The sequence below is a fragment of the Eretmochelys imbricata genome, chromosome 6, assembly GCF_965152235.1.
Source record: "Eretmochelys imbricata isolate rEreImb1 chromosome 6, rEreImb1.hap1, whole genome shotgun sequence".
Taxonomy (NCBI): domain Eukaryota; kingdom Metazoa; phylum Chordata; order Testudines; family Cheloniidae; genus Eretmochelys; species Eretmochelys imbricata.
The window spans coordinates 11,734,684-11,758,067 of record NC_135577.1 but is presented as its reverse complement, the minus strand read 5'-3'; the positions used below and the strand labels follow the sequence as shown (position 1 = coordinate 11,758,067).

The 23,384-nt window shown below is 52.1% G+C and overlaps 1 pseudogene; it reads right to left on the bottom strand.

The window, feature by feature from the left end:
• Nucleotides 1–808: 808 nt before the first annotated feature.
• LOC144266100 (glycine-N-acyltransferase-like protein 3) lies at nucleotides 809–22,030 on the bottom strand (annotated as a pseudogene).
• Nucleotides 22,031–23,384: the final 1,354 nt, after the last annotated feature.

Below are 23,384 nucleotides of genomic sequence, written 5' to 3'. Positions count from 1 at the left end.
TGATGCCCCTCAATCCCAAACTACACCATCTGCTGTCCCAGCCGTGGGCTCCCGCACAGCAACTCCTTCCTAACTGAGAAAGAAAAGGAGGACTTGTGGCACCTTAGAGACTAACAAATTTATTTGAGCATAAGCTTTTGTGAGCTACAGCTCACTTCATCGATGCATCCGATGAAGTGAGCTGTAGCCCACGAAAGCTTATGCTCAAATAAATTTGTGAGTCTCTAAGGTGCCACAAGTCCACGTTTTCTTTTTGCGGATACAGACTAACATGGCTGCTGCTCTGAAACCTTCCTAACTCAGTTTCTGTTTATTCCTTTGACTCAGGGTTGTGCTGGGAGCTCCCAGTCTGGGCCCCTCTCCTTGGCTTTCTGCTTGCCTCTGCTCTGTGTCTCCCCCCAGCCTTGTCCCCCGAGGCATGTGTGCCCTGGGAGGCTCTGTGCCTCTTTTCCCCATGCTCTGGCTGGGATCTCATATGGGTCCCTATTGACATTGGGGAGTAGCCAAGAGGTCCAGAGGTTTCTACTGATGATGGAATCTTCTTGGCAAGTGGCTATCACAGTTCGTTACCTGCTGGGCACAATGCAATCCATATCTGTAGCAACTCAGCAGCACATTTGTTATTTAACTGGAATATGGCATCAGAGAATCCTCAGGTTGGCTTGGCAAAGCTGAGCTGAAGACAGAGGTCATGTTGGCAGCAACAACTGCCTCAATACCCCCAGCTCTCTGGGATCTGTCTTGTCTCTCCCTCCTTTTGTCTCTGCGTTCCCGGGTGACTTCCTGGGATGCTGAGTCTCTGGGGTTCTCACAAAGACAGCCGCCTCCTTCGCACCCTGTGACTTTGTTCCAAGCTGTAGCAGAGCTGTGTCCACATCTCCTGCTCCCTTGTGTGCCAGGCGGTCTGTGCTAAGTCCATGGAGTTAATGTTGCCCAGAGGTTCACCACGCCCTTCCAGAATGTCGAGCGAAGCAAAATTCTCACATCTGAAAACCAAGCAATGAGGAGTTAAGGTGCCTGCTCATGGTTCTTATCTCTGCCCCTGGAGCTGCCAAGAGCCCCTGGGCTCCAGCTGTCCTCCGCACATTATGTGTCGCTGTACTGAATGGGAGAGGGGTTAGCTGGAGCAGCTTGGCAGAGACAAAGTGCTTTTGAGGGCTGTTCCCCTCGGTGAAGGTGAGCCCCTCTTCCTCCCCCAGGTCTGTGATCAAAGGAAAGGTGCCCGGGTACCCCGAGAGATCCATTTCACCTCATTACAGCACTGGGTTGTGCACGTTGTGTCACTAACGGGGCATAGGGTCTTCCTGCCTGGGGGACTGTCATCAGTGAGGTGGGCACGAATGAAAGGTAAAAGACATTGTAGTGTTAGACGGCATCATGTACCCGAAGGGGACGAGGTTGAAGGGGTTGTAAAATTGAACAGATGTGATGTAGAGCAGGCTCAGTCCGTGTCTACACTGAAAACGCTGTAGCAACAGTTCTTCTGCTGTCCTAGCGCTGTCTGCACAGGGAGTTGGGTCGGTGTGACAACTTCGCTCCAGGGTGAGGATTTTTCCCTGGCTTGATCTGCCTTTGTAGTCTAAACTCGCCCTTAGCATTTGTGTGCTGGGCAAGTGTAGGGAATCACAGAATCATAGAAGATTAGGTTTGGAAGAGACCTTGGAGGTCATCTAGTCCAACCCCCTGCTCAAAGCTGGACCAACCCGAACTAAATCATCCCAGCCAAGGCTTTGTCAAGCTGGCCCTTCAGAACCTGGAGATTCCACCCTAGGGAACCCATTCCAGTGCTTCACCACCCTCCTAGTGAAACAGTTTTTCCTAATATCAAACCTAGACCTCCTCCACTGCAACTTGAGACCATTACTCCTTGTTCTGTCATCTGCCGCCACTGAGAACAGTCTAGATCCATCCTCTTTGGAACCCTCTTCACGTAGTTGAAGCCCCTGTTCAGTACAGTGCAATGACAGAGCATGAGTAAGTGTATTATGGGTGTATCGGGGCATTTCTTCCCCGCTCCCCACACACGCTACGTAACAGTGAATTAGTGATAATGCTTGTGCTTTGTAACGTTTGGAGTGTGTAGTTGGTCTATGACCCAAAAATGTGGCGGTTATTTGTTACATGTGTAAAAAGACTGGTGTGTCTCTCTCCTTCCCCCTCTCCAGCATACCCTGCAACATTTAGTATTCCCTGCCCCCCACCAGCATTTCCAGCTCACCCTCACCTTCCAATCGCATTAAGCCATCAGCATTTTTGAAGGCAGTGGTGCAAAACAACCACTGGTAGAAGCTGTGAACTTGAAGAAAAGTTGTTTTTGGAGTTCAGGAACCCCTTGATCAAATGATCTCAAATGTGGGTCACTAACCCTACGTCGTACCCCCAGGAGGCATCCCAAATTTCAAGACAATCCAAGTAAGCATGAGGAATTTAGAGCACCTAGAATAATCTGCTTTGAAACAAAAATCTTAATTTTAATCGTAGCCAACCTGGTGCTCAGCTGTAAAATTGTATGAAATTAACCAGCAGCAGCTGCTTTGCTATCATGGGGCCTATGGATCTCAGTGTGATGGTAACAGCTGAAGGAGAGCACCCATTGAGATAATACAGCCTGGGCCAATGGCTCCATTCATCTCGGTGGTGTTCTCAGCCCTCCTCTCTCAGTCAGTGCTTGGGAGCCCTTGCTATACACCAAGCCTGTCCATGCTTAGTTCCTTGCCCCAATCTAGTGGTGTGGGGGCAGGAGAAGGAGCTCAGCTACTGTCTAGAAGGGCAGGGGAGGCAAGGAGAAGGACTCAGCCCATCGAAGTGGCACAGGGCCCCCCCAGATCCCAGCACACATGAGGGGAGGCAAGGAATGGGGTCAGACACCCCAAAAAGGGGCAGGGACCCCAGATCCTGGCACACACAAAGGGCTCAGAGACCCTGAGAGCGACAGCCCCCACAGATCACAGTGGATGCACAGGGGCAGGGAAAGGGGCTCAGAGCCTCCTAAAGGGGGAGGGCCCCCCAGATTCTGGCTCATGTGAGAGGGGCAGAGAGGTAGGGCTCAGACACCCCCAGAGGGAAAGGTCCTCCCAATCCCAGGGCACATATGGGAGGGAAGAATATGGGCCGACTGACACCCACTCACCCTCCCTCCCACCACCAGATCACCTGTCCCAATATCCCACCCCCTCACCTGAACCCCCAACCCCTCTGACCTCCCCATAATCCTCCTCCCTTTGCTGAAGCCCCAAACTCCTCTATCTCTATTTCCCCTCCCAGCAAGCATTCACAGAGGTCATTTATTTATATGAACTATTTTAAGCACCTTCTGAATCTTCTGGTATCCTGCAATTACATTTTCCCCACGCCCCCAAATAATAAGATTAAGAACCCCTTTGGCAGAGGCTGGTTATAGCAGTAGGCATGGTTCCTTCTCTGATTTCTGCCAAGGGTTGGCTTTGAACTTTCAGCCTTCAACCTCCTTGATACTGTAATGCCCCTGCTTTGAGCTACATGGGGCCTGGGAGCTGTGGTTGGCATGTAGCTTCATTGGATGGGAGATTGCTACAGTGGCTAGGAAGTCTGAAAGCTAAAGAAGGGGACAGCAAAGGGGATCTGGGATGCGGGGTGCTATGTCTATAGGGCTATGGGCAAGTTCCATCCAAGGAGGCTGGTTATGGGGCTGCAGCGGTTGGCCCCATGGGTAGAGTCCTACCAACTTCACAACCATGAAATCTGGTCTCCCCCATGAAATCTGGCTATTGTAGGGGGGTCCCAGGATTGCCACCCTTAGTCCTACACTGCTGCTGGTGACAGTGCTGCCTTCAGAGCTCCGGTGGCAATACCGCACCCCTCCTAACCCCCTTTTGGGTCAGGACACCCACGGGGTCGACACCATGAAACTTCAGATTTACAACATCTGAAACTGTGAAAATTACAATTTAAAAAATCCTAAAACTGTGAAACTGACCAAAATGGAGCATGAATTTGGTAGGGCCCCACCCCTGAGGCTGGTATGTGCTCTGTTACAGAGAGGTGCTGGAGAGACGGGAGATGTTTCTAGTTCCATTGGGCCCAATGTGGAACGCTGGATTTTCCTGGCCACCCTGTTGGCCCGCAGCCCTGCCCCATGGAGGTTGCTGGGGAAGGGGACTTAGGTAAGAGGTGGTAGCTGGTGCTGGGTCAGGGGGCTCAGACGAGAGCCATCACTGGCTCTGGGGTGTGGATAATGATGGCACAGGCTGGGCTGGCGCTGGAAGCCCTGGCTCTCCTGTAGCCTCTGTATGGGGAGGTTGTCCAGGGCCAAAGATGGGGCAGCCTCATGCATCTGCTTGGCTCTCATGGTGCTGAGCACCTGCATGTAGCCGCGCCTACGATGCTGGGGCAGGGTTGCAGCCATGCGCCATGGTGTGACAGGATCCCCGGAGTGTAGCCTGGGACTGTGGGACCGCTGTGCCCCCCTGAGCTCTCTCCAGCCTGGGCTGTCTCTCATAATGCCTTGTAATCTTAGTGACCAGCAGCAAACCTCTGCAGGTGCTGTTACCACTCCGCACAACAGCATGTGGAGCCCACACCGTAACCGTGCCTTCGTGGATCACAACTGAGGATGCCAAATTCAGGATGAACTGCTGAGAAATAGGGCAAACACAACCCAAACCTGGTTGTTATTCTTTTATAAGATATAACTGTGACAGGTTTGGTCACAGAGACCCCCTTGGGACTGTCACCTGATGTGCTGGAATTACCTCTGAGCCCATTTTCCCGGCCAGCTTGGGACTCCAGAACCCTGCCTTGTTGAGCCAGACACACTAGCCTGCTGCAACACAGACCCAGATCTGGTCCACACCCCCAAAGCTGCAGACTTTAACCAAAAACTGCTCAGCAGGTCACCCCTCTTCAGCACCCAGACACCCAGTTCCCAATGGGATCCAAACCCTAAATAAATCTGTTTTACTCTGTATAAAGCTTGTACAGGGTAAACTCATAAATAGTCTGCCCACTTTGGCCCCTTTTCTTGGCAGACATCCCCAGCATGGATTTTAGGGTCCCATTGAACCTTTCCACCAGCTCATTGGCCTGGGGGTGGTAAGGGGCCGTCTTAAGCTGTCTCACTCCACCCACACACCTTCCATAACTCATTGAAGAACTGCGACGTAAAATTTGCCCCCTGATCAGACAAAATCTCCTTAGGGAAGCCCACTCTGCTGAATATGGTGAGCAGGGCTCTTGCTGCCATTTCAGCCTCTATGTTAGACAGCACAGTTGCCTCGGGATACCGAGTGGCGAAATCCATCACCACTAAAATATATTTGTTCCCCCTCTGAGTGGGGCACGGCATAGGACCCACTATGTCCATTGCCACCCTTTGGAATGCCTCCTGTATGACAGGAAAGGGATGCAGCAGAGCCTTCTGGGGTCCCACTGGTTTCTTCCTCTCTTGACACACAGCACAAGTCCTACAATAATCCCTCACATCATTCTGTATCCCTGGCCAGTAGCAATTCCTCCTCAGCCTGTCATAAGTCCTTTGTACCACGAAGTGACCAGCAAAGGGACTATCATGCGCTACAGCACTAATTCCTCCCCGGGTTGACTGGGTACAACCAACTGCCTCTAGCAGAGGTCTCAAACACGCGGCCGGCCCGTTGAGTTATTTCCTGCGGCCCGCCACAGGCGCCGACTCCACCAGCAGCCAAGCTCCCCGCCCTCCCCTCCCCACCCCGAGCGCGCCACGTCCTAGCTCCTCCGCCTACCTCCCAGTGCTTCCCGCTGCCAAACTTAGGACAAATGTTTTGTCATTTGAGTGAGGTGCATTACTGAGTGTTTACATTTTGTTAAAACCCCTCTTCACATTACAGTTTTTAAAAAGTTAATACGTTGACTTTTAATAGCATACTGTATTACTCTTCATTTTTTTTCATTTTTGACTATACTTTTGTATTGTTGTATGAAAAGGTTTCAGTGATGCGGCCCTCGGGCCAATGTACTAGTCATCATGCGGCCCTCATGGTGATTTGAGTTTCAGATCCCTGGCTTATAGGGTTGGCCGGGGCCTCGGTTCTTCCCTATAGGGGACTCCCTATACAGTTTCCCATCCTCTTCAAAAAACTTCTTCCCCACCTTCCTGGAGTTCCCTCCAAGACACGCTTTCTGATGCCCTCAAGGGAGGGGTCACAAATTCCAAACTGCTACGCTCGAGCCTGGTCCTGCAGGAATTTGACGTGGAAATTATGTACATTACAGGAAGAGACAACTGGGTAGCAGATGCCCTGTCCAGAAAAGACGAATTTTATGTATACTGCCTCCACCATGGACAGTGTACAAGTCTCTGGCAGTAAGTTCAGGAGCAGGGTGTGACTTTGCACTCCATACGTTTTATGGAAATATGCTTATGAGGGTAAATATGATGTAACTGAAATATGCGTGATGCAAAAGGTCCCTTGTAAGGTATCATAACAAAGGTTATAACCTACTGAATATATTCCTCCTATTTGTATGCATGTATCATTCTTGTATCTGAAGCTAGAAATATGAAAAGAACAAGGAGTCCGGTGGCTCCTTAAAGACCAACAGGTTTATTTGGGCATAAGCTTTTGTGGGTAAAAACCCCACTTCTTCAGATGTTTTTTACCCACAAAGGCTTGCTTATGCCCAAATAAATCCGTTAGTCTTTAAGGTGCCACTGAACTCCTTGTTGTTTTTGTGGATACGGACTAACACGGCAACCCCTCTGATACTTAGAAATATGAAGTATAACTCTGAGGTCCTATTGTAATTATGCAAGTGTGTGCCATTAATGGTGGTTTAGAATCTTGAAGGCTCCCATTGACTAGGACTATTGGTTGTAAAGGGCTCTGTTTACTTGCAGACCTTCCTGGGTACCTGCAGGCTACCCCTGGAAGAATGGAGGCTGGGGTCTCACTGGAGATGTGAACATGTCATAGAATCATAGAATCATAGATTATCAGGGTTGGAAGGGACCTCAGGAGGTCATCTAGTCCAACCCCCTGCTCAAAGCAGGACCAATCCCCAACTAAATCATCCCAGCCAGGGCTTTGTCAAGCCTGACCTTAAAAATATCTAAGGAAGGAGATTCCACCACCTCCCTAGGCAACGCATTCCAGTGTTTCACCACCCTCCGAGTGAAAAAAGTTTTTCCTAATATCCAACCTAAACCTCCCCCACTGCAACTTGAGACCATTACTCCTCGTTCTATCATTAGCTACCACTGAGAACAGTCTAGATCCATCCTCTTTGGAACTCTCTTTCAGGTAGTTGAAAGCAGCTATCAAATCCCCCCTCATTCTTCTCTTCTGCAGACTAAACAATCCCAGTTCCCTCAGCCTCTCCTCATAAGTCATGTGTTCCAGTCCCCTAATCATTTTTTTTGTCCTCCGCTGGACGTTTTCCAATTTTTCCACATCCTTCTTGTCGTGTGGGGCCCAAAACTGGACAAAGTACTCCAGATGAGGCCTCACCACGGTCGAATAGAGGGGAACGATCACGTCCCTCGATCTGCTGGCAATGCCCCTACATATACATCCCAAAATGCCATTGGCCTTCTTGGCAACAAGGGCACACTGTTGTCACCTTATACTGGAATCCATCTTAAAGCTGGTGCTTTTTCATTTATTAGGAGGGGTGGGGACCCAGAGAGACAAATGATTCCCGCCTTGTGCCAAAACTATAAAAGGGGGTGGAACAGTACAAAGGAGGTTCCAGTCATGAGAAAACCCCTAGTTTCCACCTAAGATGTCTGCTGAAACGAACAAGGACTGTACCAGGGGAAAGGCTTGGGCCCAGACTAGGAAGGAGTCTAGTCTGTGAAAGAAGCTTATTGGAACATCTCTGAGGGTGAGGTTTTACCTGTAATCAGTTTCTTAATGTATTAGGCTTAGACTTGTGTGTTTTTGCTTTATTTTGCTTGGTGACTTACTTTATTCTGTCTGTTATTACTTGAAACCACTTAAATCCTACTTTTTATACTTAATTAATAAACAAAAGTGATTTTATTAACCCGGACAAAACGATTAATACTTGGGGGAGCAAACAGCTGTGCATATCTCTCTATCAGTGTTATAGAGGGTGGACAATTTATGAGTTTACCCTGTATAAGCTTTATACAGAGTAAAACGGATTTATTTGGAGTTTGGATCCCATTGGGAGCTGGGTGTCTGGGAGTTGGTGATGTGACCTGCTGAGCAGTTTTTGCTTAAAGTGCAGCTTTGGGGGCATGGACCAGACCTGGGTCTGTGTTGCAGCAGGCTAGCATGACTGGCTCAACAAGGTGGGGTTCTGGAGTCCCAAGCTGGCCGGGAAAACGGGCTCAGAGGTAATCCCAGCACATCAGGAGACAATCCCAAGAGGGTCTCTGTGACCGAATCCATCACAATACCAAACCGGCCACAAAAGTAAACTCCTGTGATTTCACCACACTGGCTAACAAAAAAACATAAAGACAGTTTCCTCAGGCATTCCAATTTTTATATCACCATCAATAACACTGGATTCAGAGATGAGTGGTTCTTTAGAGCCAGTCTCATCAAATAATAGGTTCTTCTGATCCCACAGGACCAACCACACACCCAGTTCAATATATAATTTAGATCTTACCCCAAAATCACACTGGTGCCTATCCTCTAGTATCTAAAATCTAAAGGTTTATTCATAAAAAGAAAGAAAGGTGAGAGTTAAAATTGGTTAAAGGAATCAATTACATACAGTCATGGCAAAGTTCTTAGTTCAGGCTTGTAGTAGTGATGGAATAAACTGCTGGCTTAGGTCAAGTCTCTGGAGTACATCCACAGCTTAGATGGGTCATTCAGTCCTTTGTTCAGAGCTTCAGTTTGTAGCAAAGTTCCTGCAGAGGTAAGAAGCAGGATTCAAGACAAATTGGAGGTGTTTCCATGGCCTTTTTTTAGCTTTTACCATGTGGAGGGCATCCCATTGTTCTTACTGTGGGTGGAAAATTACGTCAACAAGATGGAGCTGGAGGGGGGATTTGATAGCTGCTTTCAACTACCTGAAAGGGGGTTCCAAAGAGGATGGCGCTAGACTGTTCTCAGTGGTAGCAGATGACAGAACAAGGAGTAATGGTCTCAAGTTGCTGTGTGGGGGAGATTTAGGTTGGATATTAGGAAAAACTTTTTCACTCGGAGGGTGGTGAAACACTGGAATGCATTACCTAGGGAGGTGGTGGAATCTTCTTCCCTAGAAGTTTTTAAGGTCAGGCTTGACAAAGCCCTGGCTGGGATGATTTAGTCGTGGATTGGTCCTGCTTTGAGCAGGGGGTTGGACTAGATGACCTCCTGAGGTCCCTTCCAACCCTGATACTCTATGATTCTATGATTCCCCGCATAGGGCCACTTCATGTTCAGCAGGTCGGCGTGAGAGTCGTCCAGGGACGAGAACCTCATGGCAGAGTCCAGCCTGGGGAAGCAGAGGGGGACAGGCTAAATCCAGGGGAGGGAGGGACTAGCTGGCTCAGGGAAGTGGGGAGCATGGGGCCTTTCCCCACTAACACAGGTGGGAGCAGCGCTGTGTCATGTCCCTGCTCGGTGGCTCTCAGAGGGGGTATTTCTTTCCTCAGGGAAGCTTCTCCCCATTCCCAGAGTGACCCTGGAGCCAGACCCTTCACTGGGGTCCTGAGTGAGTGGCCAATGACTGAACAGGCTTTTGGGGAGGGAAGATGCCCCTGCCCCTGGGGCCCAGGTGGCTGGCGGAGTCGTGGCACGGGACAGATGGCCGGTGGAGGAAGCATGGCCGGTAGCTGTCCGTGCTCTGCCTGGGCTGCTTGCCAGGGTGCAGATCTCCAGAGCTGTGGGTTGGGCAGCTGTTGGGCAGGGGCATCACTTGCTATGGAGCAAGAGGGGCCATTGCCCCCCTAGACCTTGTCTTGCCCTCCCTCCATGGGTCTATCTGCTCCATTTTTTGCCTCACCTACCTTTTCAGGATACAGGATTGCCTGTAATGTTCAAACACAGCTTTGCTCCCCGTCCCTCTCAGGATTTTCTGAAATGACAACCTATGTGGGGGCTGAATCAGGATCCCCTGAGAAGGGTTGCCCCCCTTTGGGATGCCACCTGATGTGCGGGGACACCACTGAGATCACCTGTTCTGCCAGCATGGGCCCCCTTTTTACCTGTCTTGCTGAGCCAGGCTAGTAAGCCTCCTCCAGCACACCCAGAGGCAGGGCCATACCCAACTGCAGAACAAGACAGACACTGAGATCAGCTCTGGAAAGCCTCAGCTTAAGGGATTTGTCCCAGCACTCAGGTATCCACCTCCCTTGGAGTGCAGACCCAAAGGTATATTGTCTTTTCTCTGTAGAGAAATCTATACAATGCAAGCTCATAAATTTGCCCCCTCCCTCAATGTGGTAGAACATATGCACAACTTCTTCCCCTCCCTGCCCCCAGTTAGAAATTACAGAAACTGGGTTTAATAATAAACAAAGCAAATTTTATTAACTATAACAGGCAGATTTTAAGTGGTTAAAGGGGTAGCAAACAGAACAAAGCAGATTACTAAGCAAATAAAACAAAACACACAAACTAAATTTGATTCACTAAAGAAACAGGCTATAAAATCTAATTTCTCACCCTAACTATTGTCACAGGTAGATTATAGAAAGTCTAGAAAGGCAGCTGCACTGGCCTGCAGCTTGAGACTTCAGGTATTTCCACTCACAGACTGGACGCCCTCCCAACCTGGGTTCAACCCTTCTCCCCTAAGTTCAATTCTTGTTTCCAGGTGTTTTTCAGTGTCTCTTTGGGTGGGGAGGCAGAGGAGAACCATGATCATATCACTCCCCTGCCTTATATATCTCTTGTGTATGGTGGGAACCCTTTGTCTCGCAGTGGAAGAACACTGGCATTCCAAGGGCTGGGTCCAGTACCAGATGACTCAGACCCATGTCTCTGCAGGGCTGTGGCAGCCATTACTCGTAGGCTGCTTGGAGCATCCAGAGGAAGACTAAGCTCTTTCACAGTCCATTGTCTTTGCTAATGGGACATTAGCCCTGTCTGGCTTTTCCATTGTTGTACCTGAAGGGCTGGTTGGGGGTGACAACCGAAGTAACACATTTGAAATACAGATACATAGTCAATATTCCTAAGTTCAGATACAGAAATGATACAGGCTTACAAATTGGATAATCACATTCAGTAAATCATAACCTTTCCAATAATATCTCACCTGAACCATCTTGCATAAAGCATCTCAGTTATGTCATATCCATATCATAAGTATATTTTCATAAAGAATATGGAGTGTAATGTCACACCCCCACCCCAAACACCCCGTGCCTGAGCTCTCTAGTGCCTGCAGGGTCCCTGAGCAGCCAGAGAGCAGGCTGTGTAGGCAGTGTCAATCCCAGTGGGATGCTGCCATTGGCCTGGGGCGCAGGCAGGGTGAGGAGCGGGGCCAGCTGCTTTCCAGTGAAGCTGTGCAACCACTGTGCCCACCCCCAGGCCGGCATTGACCAGATCTCAGGCATGGTGCTGGGATCAGGTGGAGGTAGTTGAAGTGGTTGGATGCCTCCAGCTGCACCGCATTGGCCCCAGCAATGTCCCTCAGACACCCTGTCCTGGGGCCCTTCAGGGGGTGGCAACAGACCCTGAACAGTGGAAGCCCTGAATGGGGAACGTGGCTGTGGGGGGCCCAGACTGGCATGTAGGGAGGAGAGGGGACCAAGCCAATCCACCAGCATGCAGGTCTCACGAAAGGGGGCCTGCATCAAGTGAGCCAATCCCAGCCCAGCAGCCTGACCCCATGGGGCATACGGAAGCATCTGGGGAGGCCTGGAGACTCAGGGGATGGGACTGTCTGGGGCTGCTGGGGTTAGGCCCCAGACGGTGGGGGGACATGCAGTGGCTGTGGGGCTCAAGACGAGGCACCCCAACATTACTGTGGATACAGAAGGCCTGGCCCCAGTTGATAGTGACCATGCTGCCCAGCACTGTCCTCTGTAGAATGCCAGGAACATGTTGGTGTAGAAATTAGAGTCAGCTGATGCCGCCGGCCAGGGGAGATACGGAACCGAGAAGGGGGAACTCCCACTGGAATGACTGATCTGCCTGCCCCCGTAAGCCAGCCTGGCCCCCACCCTGGGGTCCCCTGGAGGGAAAAAAACCTTGTGTCCCATTACCCACTCCCTGAGCCAGCTAAGCCCCCAGGTGCAGTGTGGTGGCTGAGGGGTGGCACCTCTCTGTGCAGCTGGGTCAGCATGGCTTAGAACTCCAGCCACTAATCCACTAGCAGCTCACTCTTGGCCAAGTTCCCACAGTTTATCCATCACTGCGCTGTGGATCTGCAAGAGCCATGGGGAGCAGAGGGGCAGATTTTACAAAGTCAGAAAACTCTTCACTGGGAGGCAGCACCGAGGTGGCCCTTTGCCAAAGCGGCAGAGGGTGTCAGCAGGGCTGAGGGAGCCCCGGGCAGCCCTCTCTTACCCCGCACAAATGAGGCTGAAATCACCAGAGCTGGGTGGGGTGGTGGAGCCTGAGGACTGGCCCAGCTGGCATTTCTCAAAGGATAGTAGGACACAGGCCTGTCTGATGCCAGGCTCTGCGACGAGGCCAACAGCTGACACCAAACTGTGAGTGGAGCGTAGCAGAGGAGGAAACCACTGCTGAAGTGGCATCTGTTCAGTGGTTGTGGGCAGGGAACTGAATCAGAGGACACAACTGGGGACACTAAGGGGCAGGACTGGGTGTTTACTTATTATTCATAACTACAGATAGGTGAGTTGTAATTGCTGTGCTCTCCCCAGTTGGGTGCTGATTTCCCTGCCCCCTCGAACAAAGCTCTTCTTGTTTCATACTCACTCAGTTTGCCTTTTAAAGTCCCTCCAGGGAAAATATTCAGTGATCCTAGAAATTTGGTAGGATGGCTCCAACTGGTGCTATTGGTTAGTTTACCAAAGGAAGCCCTAGATATTTGACCGGACCCTTGTTGCTGCAGACATCACCCTGCAGACCGGGTTACGTACCCAGAACACTTTGGTTTTCAGGCCCTCAGTGTCTGGACACAAAGCCGACACTCTGGGAACAAGCAGAACCTCCTTTGGGAAAATTTCATTTGAAAAGTGGGTTGAAAAATGGGAAACTGTTGCATGGCCCTAGCTGTAATTCTGCCGTCCCCCTCGCCCACAAGGTCCCAGCTGTACCAGGGAGTGCCGCCACAAAGGGGAAATACTCAAAGGTGTCTTCAACAGTCAGTGTAATCGCAGCTGGGATCACAAAGTCAGAAACGCTTCCTGCTATTGGTCAATGCCAGTGGATGGAGTTAAGGGGATTTGGGTGTCTTGGCTGTGTGGTGCTGAATTTAACACGTCTGGATTGCTTTTGAGTGTGACCTCAGGCCAGGAGTCCTTGGGGATAGTGAAGTTTGATTTGAAGATAATCAACATCCCCGAGAGGTATTTAACCTTTGAGTTACTGAGACAGACTGAGGGAGTCCTTGGCATAGGAACTGGTTAGTATCCATGTGGAACATCATGGGTTAGAAGCATCATGCCCAGCACATTGGGCTCAAGGAGATGTTGCTGAATGGGGACCAATTGCCCAGCCTCTCCTGCCCCATTTAAAGCTGCTGTGGCTTGTATTGTTCAGGAGCGGGGAAAAGAGCTGATGAGAGCAGACTGCAATGGGGAGAGATGTGACAAGCCCCATATGCTCAGGGTTTAGCTGATTGCCATATTTGGGGTCGGGAAGGAATTTTCCTTCAGGGCAGTTTGGAAGAGGCCCTGGAGGTTTTTCGCCTTCCTCTGTAGCATGGGGCACGGGTCACTTGCTGGAGGATTCTCTGCTCCTTGAAGTCTTTAAACCACGATTTGAGGCCTTCAATAGCTCAGCCATAGGTGAGAGGTTTTTCGCAGGAGTGGGTGGGTGAGATTCTGTGGCCTGCGTTGTGCAGGAGGTCAGACTAGATGATCATAATGGTCCCTTCTGACCTTAGTATCTATGAATCTATGAAACAGGAGAGAAGGAGATCCAGGGGAGATGTCTCTGGCAGGGTGGGGGGGATGGTGACACACTGAATGTGGAGGAGTTAGAGAGGTAATAGGTTGAGCAGGCTGTTCCAGGGAAAGCGGGGGAGGAGGAGCAGAGCAGAAGCAGGAAGAGGGTGAGCATGTAACTTGATTGGCTGGAATATCACTGAGCTCTTGCTGCGGTGTCTGAAAGTGGAACTGGGTTGGGGGTGCTACAGATATGGGGTTGGGGGACTGGGGTCCACCCAGGAGGGCAGGTAATAGAGCTTGGGAGACTAGGACAGACCCTGTAAAGCTGCGTATGGTGCTGTGAGGCTGTGGGTAGCAGACCCCATTTAAGGCTGGAGCTGGAAGATGTTACTGGTTCCATTGGGCCTAACACTGATCCCCAGACTCCTCTACCCTCCTCTCTTGGCTTCCCTTAGCCCCAGCCTGGCAGGTCCCCTGGGTGGCTGGGCTGGGGACTTATGCAGGGGCTGTGTCTGGTGCTGGGCTGGGGGTTAACATGGGGGTTCTATTCAGTGCTGCATTGTGAAGGACGAAGTGGCACAGGCTGGTTTGGCACTGGAAGCTCTACCTCTCCTGCAGCCTCTGCGTGGGGTAGTTGTCTAGGGCCACGTGGCTGTAGCTGGGATAGCCTAGTTTGTGTAACCGCTTGGCTATCAAGCTGGTTAGCACCCTATTGTAGCCACGCCCCCGTGTAACCCTGCTCCGTACAGGGAACCATCAGCTCTGTTCCCAACCTCCCCTCTGTACCTCCTGATGTTCTTCCACCCCTCCCAGCCCTATGGCAGCTGCAGCGGGCTCCCCTCTGCCCTTCCCAGGTTGGGTGTCCCAGGGACAGGGGGAGCCCAGGTACCATCTTGTCCCATTGCTCCCAGGAAGGGATGGGGAGTGGAAGTGATGTCACCATGAGATGCTGAGAAATTCCTGCTGCCTCTTCCCCCCTCTTCTCTCCCCTTCCATGAGAAAGGTGTCACATTACTGTGGGGAGGGGCAGGGACAGGGAACTCTTATTGCAGCAGTTCTGAGAGGCAGCCAATCAGAAGGGGCTTTCCCCCCAGGCAGGGCGGGATTCCCATGAAGATCACTGTGAGACCTAGCCAAACTCATGGGATTCAGGAAAGGGGGACGCTGGAGCCAAGTGAAGTGGGCAGCTGTCTGGTTTGGGTGGGGGTGGGGGAGAAATGGGACATGGGGCCTTTCCCCACTAACCCACACAGTGGGCAGCTCTGCCTATTGTCCCGTCTCGTTTGAACTGAGTGTCTCATTCCCCTTCCTGATAGAGATTCCCCCACCCCCAAAACGCCCCTGGGGTGCCTTTCCCTTCCTGGGTGAGGCGCCATAGACGCTGACTCCGTGGGTGCTCCAGGGCTGGAGCATCCACAGGAAAAAAATAGTGGGTGCTCTGCACCCACCGGCAGCCAAGCTTCCCTCCCCCCCCACCTCTGCCTTCCCCCCGGAGCGCGCCACTTCCCCGCTCCTCTGCCTACCTCCCAGCGCTTCCATCCCCGCCCACCGCCAAACAGCTGTTTGGCAGCATAGCAAGCTCCAGGAGGGAGGGGGAGGAGCGGGAACGTGGTGCACTCAGGGTAGGAGGCAGGGAAGAGGCGGGGCCAGGGCAGGGATTTGGGGAAGGAGTCAGAATTGGGGCAGGGAGGGGGTGGAGTTAGGGCAGGGACTTTGGGGCAGGGGTGGAAGGGGGTGGGGCAGGGACGGGGAGTCATGGAAGGTGTGGAGTAGGGGCAAGGCCGGGAGCAGAGGGGGATCGAGCACCCACTGGCAGAAGCAGAAGTCGGCGCCTATGTGAGGAGCTGAGGTCTGAACAGACTGTGGGCAGGGAAGGTTCCTGGGCCAGGAGAGATGTGGTGCAGGGATGTGGGGAGCACAGCTGCTCAGTGCCCAAGCCCTGCCAAGGCTGACAGCTGATGGCCCTGTGCAGGAGCTGAAGAGGGATCTCCCTCCCCATGGCTGAATCCAGCCCATGGCTATGCTCCCCAGTCCGTGCAGGTTCCCTGAGTGAGGTTGAGTTCCCTACCCAATCCCACTGGGATTCTGCTGGTGGCAACAAGACCCCAGTGCCCCATGCCCTCCATGGGGAATAGCCAGCCAGACCTTGGGCATCTCAGCGCCACACTGGCCAGGGGCCCTGTGGCACAAGCAGACACTGACTGGATTTCAGGCATGGACCTGGGATCCAAGTGGAGGTAAGTGAAGTAGCAGGACGCTTCCAGCTGGACCCCTTTAGCCTCGGAGATATCCCTGGAGGCTTTGTACACCCCATCCTGGAGCCCTGCAGGGGGCAGTGACGAGCTGAGAGCAGTGGGGATGGGGACTGAATGGTGGTGAGAAAAGTGCCCATATGTGTGGGGAGCCCAGCCTGGCACAGGGGACAGGAGGGGCAGGAGTGTGAGTTTCCAAACCTACTGGCCCCAGCCCTTAGGGAAAAGGATGTGCTCAGCTGAGCCGACCCCAGCCCAGCCCTGGAAGGAGCAACCCCATGTGTTCCTGTCCCCCATACAGCTGGCAGACTGGAGGGATCTGAGGGCTTTGGGGCTGGCGCTGTAGGGCGGGATCCAGGGGTTTGGCCCAGACAGAACATAGAGTCATAGAATCATAGAATATCAGGGTTGGAAGGGACCTCAGGAGGTCATCTAGTCCAACTCCCTGCTCAAAAGCAGAACCCATCCCCAATTAAATCATCCCAGCCAGGGCTTTGTCAAGCCTGATCTTAAAAACTTCTAAGGAAGGAGATTCCACCACCTCCCTAGGCAACGCATTCCAGTTTTTCACCACCCTCCTAGTGAAAAAGTTTTTCCTAATATCCAACCTAAACCTCCCCCACTGCAACTTGAGACCATTACTCCTTGTCCTGTCCTCTTCCACCACTGAGAATAGTCTAGAACCATCCTCTCTGGAACTACCTCTCAGGTAGTTGAAAGCAGCTATCAAATCCCCCCTCATTCTTCTCTTCCGCAGACTAAACAATCCCAGTTCCCTCAGCCTCTCCTCATAAGTCATGTGTTCCAGACCCCTAATCATTTTTGTTGCCCTTCGCTGGACTCTCTCCAATTTATCCACATCCTTCTTGTAGTGTGGGGCCCAAAACTGGACACAGTACTCCAGATGAAGCCTCACCAATGTCGAATAGAGGGGGACGATCACGTCCCTCGATCTGCTCGCTATGCCCCTACTTATACATCCCAAAATGCCATTGGCCTTCTTGGCAACAAGGGCACACTGCTGACTCATATCCAGCTTCTCGTCCACTGTCACCCCTAGGTCCTTTTCCGCAGAACTGCTGCCTAGCCATTCGGTCCCTAGTCTGTGCATTGGGTTCTTCCGTCCTAAGTGCAGGACCCTGCACTTATCCTTATTGAACCTTATCAGATTTCTTTTGGCCAAATCCTCCAATTTTTCTAGGTCCCTCTGTATCCTATCCCTGCCCTCCAGCGTATCTACCACTCCTCCCAGTTTAGTATCATCCGCAAATTTGCTGAGAGTGCAATCCACACCATCCTCCAGATCATTTATGAAGATATTGAACAAAACCGGCCCCAGGACCGACCCCTGGGGCACTCCACTTGACACTGGCTGCCAACTAGACATGGAGCCATTGATTACTACCCGTTGAGCCCGACAATCTAGCCAACTTTCTACCCACCTTATAGTGCATTCATCCAGCCCATACTTCTTTAACTTGCTGACAAGAATACTGTGGGAGACCGTGTCAAAAGCTTTGCTAAAGTCAAGATATAATACATCCACTGCTTTCCCTTCATCCACAGAACCAGTAATCTCATCATAGAAGGCGATTAGATTAGTCAGGCATGACCTTCCCTTGGTGAATCCATGCTGACTGTTCCTGATCACTTTCCTCTCATGTAAGTGCTTCAGGATTGATTCTTTGAGGACCTGCTCCATGATTTTTCCGGGGACTGAAGTGAGGCTGACTGGCCTGTAGTTCCCAGGATCCTCCTTCTTCCCTTTTTTAAAGATTGGCACTACATTAGCCTTTTTCCAGTCATCCGGGACTTCCCCCGTTCGCCACGAGTTTTCAAAGATAATGGCCAATGGCTCTGCAATCACAGCCGCCAGTTCCTTTAGCACTCTCGGATGCAACTCGTCCGGCCCCATGGACTTGTGCACGTCCAGCTTTTCTAAATAGTCCCTAACCACCTCTTTCTCCACAGAGGGCTGGCCATCTATTCCCCATGTTGTGATGCCCAGCACAGCAGTCTGGGAGCTGACCTTGTTCGTGAAGACAGAGGCAAAAAAAGCATTGAGTACATTAGCTTTTTCCACATCCTCTGTCACTAGGTTGCCTCCCTCATTCATTAAGGGGCCCACACTTTCCTTGGCTTTCTTCTTGTTGCCAACATACCTGAAGAAACCCTTCTTGTTACTCTTAACATCTCTCGCTAGCTGCAGCTCCAGGTGCGATTTGGCCCTCCTAATTTCATTCCTACATGCCCGAGCAACATTTTTATACTCTTCCCTGGTCATATGTCCAACCTTCCACTTCTTGTAAGCTTCTTTTTTATGCTTAAGATCCAGTAGGATTTCACCATTAAGCCAAGCTGGTCTCCTGCCATATTTACTATTCTTTCAACACATCGGGATGGTTTGTCCCCGTAACCTCAACAGGGATTCCTTGAAATACAGCCAGCTCTCCTGGACTCCTTTCCCCTTCATGTTAGTCCCCCAGGGGATCCTACCCATCCGTTCCCTGAGGGAGTCGAAGTCTGCTTTTCTGAAGTCCAGGGTCCGTATCCTGCTGCTTACCTTTCTTCCCTGTGTCAGGATCCTGAACTCAACCAACTCATGGTCACTGCCTCCCAGATTCCCATCCACTTTTGCTTCCCCTACTAATTCTTCCCGGTTTGTGAGCAGCAGGTCAAGAAAAGCTCCCCCCTAGTTGGCTCCTCTAGCACTTGCACCAGGAAATTGTCCCCTACTTTCCAAAAACTTCCTGGATTGTCTATGCACCGCTGTACTGCTCTCCCAGCAGATATCAGGAAAATTAAAGTCTCCCATGAGAACCAGGGCATGCAATCTAGTAGCTTCCGCGAGCTGCGGGAAGAAAGCCTCATCCACCTCATCCCCCTGGTCCGGTGGTCTATAACAGACTCCCACCACTACATCACTCCTGTTGCTCACACTTCTAAACTTAATCCAGAGACACTCAGGTTTTTCTGCAGTTTCGTACCGGAGCTCTGAGCAGTCATACTGCTCCCTTACATACAGTGCTACTCCCCCACCTTTTCTGCCCTGCCTGTCCTTCCTGAACAGTTTATAACCATCCATGACAGTACTCCAGTCATGTGAGTTATCCCACCAAGTCTCTGTTATTCCAATCACGTCATAATTCCTTGACATCACCAGGACCTCCAGTTCTCCCTGCTTGTTTCCAAAGCTTTGTGCATTCGTATATAAGCACTTGAGATAACCTGCTGATCGCCCCTCATTCTCAGTATGAGGCAGGAGCCCTCCCCTCACAGACATTCCTGCCTGTGCTTCCTCCCGGTATCCCGCTTTCCCACTTACCTCAGGGCTTTGGTCTCCTTCCCCCGGTGAACCTAGTTTAAAGCCCTCCTCACTAGGTTAGCCAGCCTGCTCGCAAAGATGCTCTTCCCTCTCTTCGTAAGGTGGAGCCCGTCTCTGCCCAGCATTCCTCCTTCATGGAACACCATCCCATGGTCAAAGAATCCAAAGCCTTCTCTCCGACACCACCTGCGTAGCCATTCATTGACTTCCACGATTCGACGGTCCCTACCCAGGCCTTTTCCTTCCACGGGGAAGGAAAAGGAACATATATGCTTAGCCGCCATGGGGCTCTCCCTGGTGCTGTGGGGCCCATGTTACCGTGGATCCAGAAGGCCTGGCTCCAGTTGACGGCGTTGCCCAGCAGTAGGTGCCTAGGTCCCGGTAAAACACCGCATACATGTTTGTTGCCGGCACCCAGTGCCAAGAGGCTAAACAACAGCTTGGGTTGGTTCGCTACCCGGTGTGCTACACCCAATAATCACAACGGGGTGGAGAAGCAGAAAAGTTTATTTGCAGCTGCAAAAAGGTACAGGGAGAATAGAATCTCAAATCCTGCACGCAGAGCAGGAAGTTACACAGGCTTTTATACATCCTTTTTTCCAGCATACTTATCCAATAGCAAGCTGCCCTAAGTATCCATATAGCCAGTCAATCCAGTTCCCAGCTAGTTCCCTTGTTCTCTGTATCATTTGTTAAACCATACATAAAGCTACTTTATTCAGAATTGTTCTTCCATATCTGCCCTGTTTGGCCTTGCTTAGTTTCAGGCAATCTGACTCTGCAACATATTGTTGCAGATCCTCAGCATAACTGCTGCGAGTGCCTCCAGGCGGGGGAGCCAAGGACACTTGGGCCTAGTACGCAGAACTGCTGCGAGTGCCTCCAGGCAGGGGGCGGGGCGGGGGGGAGGGACACTTGGGCCTAATACGAGGGGGCTTCGTCGACACTCATGGTCTTCCATCCCCTCGAGTTACCTAGTGGCCATGCCTCAGTGTCCCCAACATGTTGGTGTAGAAATCGGAGACGTCCGATGCCACTTGCTGGTGGAGACATGGAGCAGAGTGGGGAACTCCCAATGGAATGACTGATCTGCCGACCAACCCCCCATTCCTGCCCCGAGCCAGCCTGGCCCCCACCTTGGGGCCCCCTAGAAGGAAAAGGCCTCAGATCCCAATCCCCCCTCTCCGAGCAAGGCTGGCCCCTGCCTAGAGGAGAAAGGCTCCATGTCCTACTCCCCACCCCCCAATTCCCACAGGCCCCCAGGTGCAGCGCAATGGCTTAGGGGAGGCACCTCTCTGTGTGGCCGGGTAAGGACAGCTTTGAACTCGGGCCACGAATCCACCAGCATCTCGTACCCAGCCGGGTTCCCATGGTTTATGGTCATCACGGCACCGAGGACCTGCCAAAGACATGGGGCAGGGGTCAGAGCTGGTGGAGGGGCAGAAATTCCCGCTCTCGTGACTCTGTCAGGAGCCTCCCATTATTTATCAGGGGGTTTCAGAGTCTCATGATATTCTGTGCCTTTGGGGAGTATTTTTCCCTTCTCAAAAATGGCCATCCTTGCCAATTGGGCTGACTCCATAGGCTGCCCTTAGTCAAGATGACTGCCACCTCACAATGATTTCAGGGGGCAAAGGCCAGGGAAAATGGCTTCCTCCAGGCTCTGGGAAGCACAGAGTGGGGGGTTGCAGGAGAATGTGGGGAGCAGCAAGGACAGGGGATTGGGGGACGAGTGGGGGCATGTGGGGTGACACTAGGGATCAGTGTGAGGGTCAGGGAGGGTGCAGGTATGTGGAGGGAGTGAGTGTTGAGGGGAGACGTGGGGCAGGGCATATGAGTGGGGAAGCTGTGGGGGCCTGCCTCTTCTTCCCCTGTCCCCCCAGGTTTACTATCCTCACTTTTGGGGTCTGACCCCTGATTTGTGGCCTCTGGGCTGGTATCTCAGGGGAGACCCTGGGCATGGGAGGGTGGGGGAGGACAAGGGGGCTGGTGACCCCCCACACACTTGAGTCATGTGATGGGCATAGAGCCATGGAGGAAGGCAGAGCTACCCAGCTCTCTGATTAGCTGTCATGGAGGCCGCCCATGCAGTGATTGGCTGACACGGTGCCTGGCCTGCCTGTGATGTGATTGGCTGATATGGAGCCAACTTGCCCTGTGATTGGCTGGGGAGGTCCCACCGGCTACACTGGGTGAGCAGCAGGAATTGGAGCTGGGTTTGGACTTTGGGAGGCACGAGGGAGGAGCGGGTGGCTGGGAGAGCAGCCAGCATCTGCGGGGGAGGGGCCTGCCTCTCCAGCCTGATCTCTAACCCATCTCCCAGGGGAGTCAGAGGGACCTTCCCCTGCTCTCTGCCCCATGGAGGGGCAGGAGGGTTGAGTCCTGGCCCTGGGGCGCGGGCAGTGGGGTTAGGCACAGCCATGTCACCGGCAGCGTCTCAGGCAAGTGCCTCCGCAGTGTCCCCTCCAGCAGCCTCAGCTTGGAGGAGCGGCTCAGGATCAGCATCTCTGATGGGGACGGACCCTTGGCAGATTCCAGCGGGTGTGGCGTGGGGGGCACCTGGGTGGGTGAAGGAGAGAAACCCATCAGTTACCTGTGTCTATCCCCCCATGTCACCCCAGAACCTGGCAGGGTGTGTGTAACCTCCCACCCCTGCAATAACAAACCTGCAATAAAGCAGTCTGGGTGCAGCCCCTGTGCTCCCCAGAGACCCTACAATAATGTAAGCAGAGTCAGGATGGGCTCCACCCTGACATCTGGTGGTGAGGTGTGGCAAGTTGTGGAAAAGAACTTCAGGGGCTGATCTCATTTGCATAGGCACATCCACCCTGGCCCAAATGGTCACTTTGGCTGCTGTGGGATCCCCAGTGTCTCTGTTATTGGGGCGGGAAGAATAAATTGTTATTACCCTGATTATGGGAACTGTGCTTGGAACTGTACTTGGCCTTTTGTTATGATGGAGGGACTCACCATCAACGGAGTAGCACTCGCTAGGCAAGGGACATGGGTTCCAAAAATCTGTGACTTGAGAGAGATTTGAGATAGGTATTAGTACCTGGTGGTGTGGGCCCCTCTGTGAGGGCCTGATGCACCAATTGCACCTCTGTCTCTCTCCACTGTGGACTGTCAGAGCTAATTTTGGGTCTATTCAGAGTCTTGTTACAGGTACTGTACTGCATTCACTTTGGCCTTATGGTGCACCAGCACTAAGGCTCCCCCTACTATGAGCTGAAATCACTGAGCACTGTGTCAAGTAGCGGGGAGCCGGCAGATTTAGAGTGCAGCGGTGCTGTTCGTGGATAGGCTGGTGGAGTGTTCGTGAGACGGAGAGCTGTGCAGAGCGGAGCTGTTTGTGAGATGGCGAGCTGAGTGGAGCTGGTCGTGGTGGAGTGGAGCCATTTGTGAGACAGCGGTGTGTTCATGAGAAGGCGAGCTGTGCAGAGCGGAGCCAGTCGTGGTGGAGCAGAGCCCTGTGGGGCAGTCAGCTGCAGGGCACGTAAGGTGCCCCTTACCTGTTTTCCCCACACACAGGCACATTTTAGCCAGACTGGGGAGTAACATTCTGCAGATGAACTTTTGAACTCTGGGGCTGGTCTTTTTGGACTTTGGGTGATTTGTGAATTGCTGGACTCAAGAGACGTTTGGGTTCTGGGACTCAAGAACCCAAGGGAAAGGATGTGGCCCAATTTTCTGGGGTGGGTCTTTGCTCATGGTTTGGTTAATGAACACTAGTTGTGGTGTTTCCCCAATTTAATGCTGATGTTGTTTACCTCATGTTATTAAAGATTCTCTACTACACCGAGACTCTGTGCTTGCGAGAGGGGAAGTATTGCCTCTTTGAGGCGCCCAGGGGCTGTGT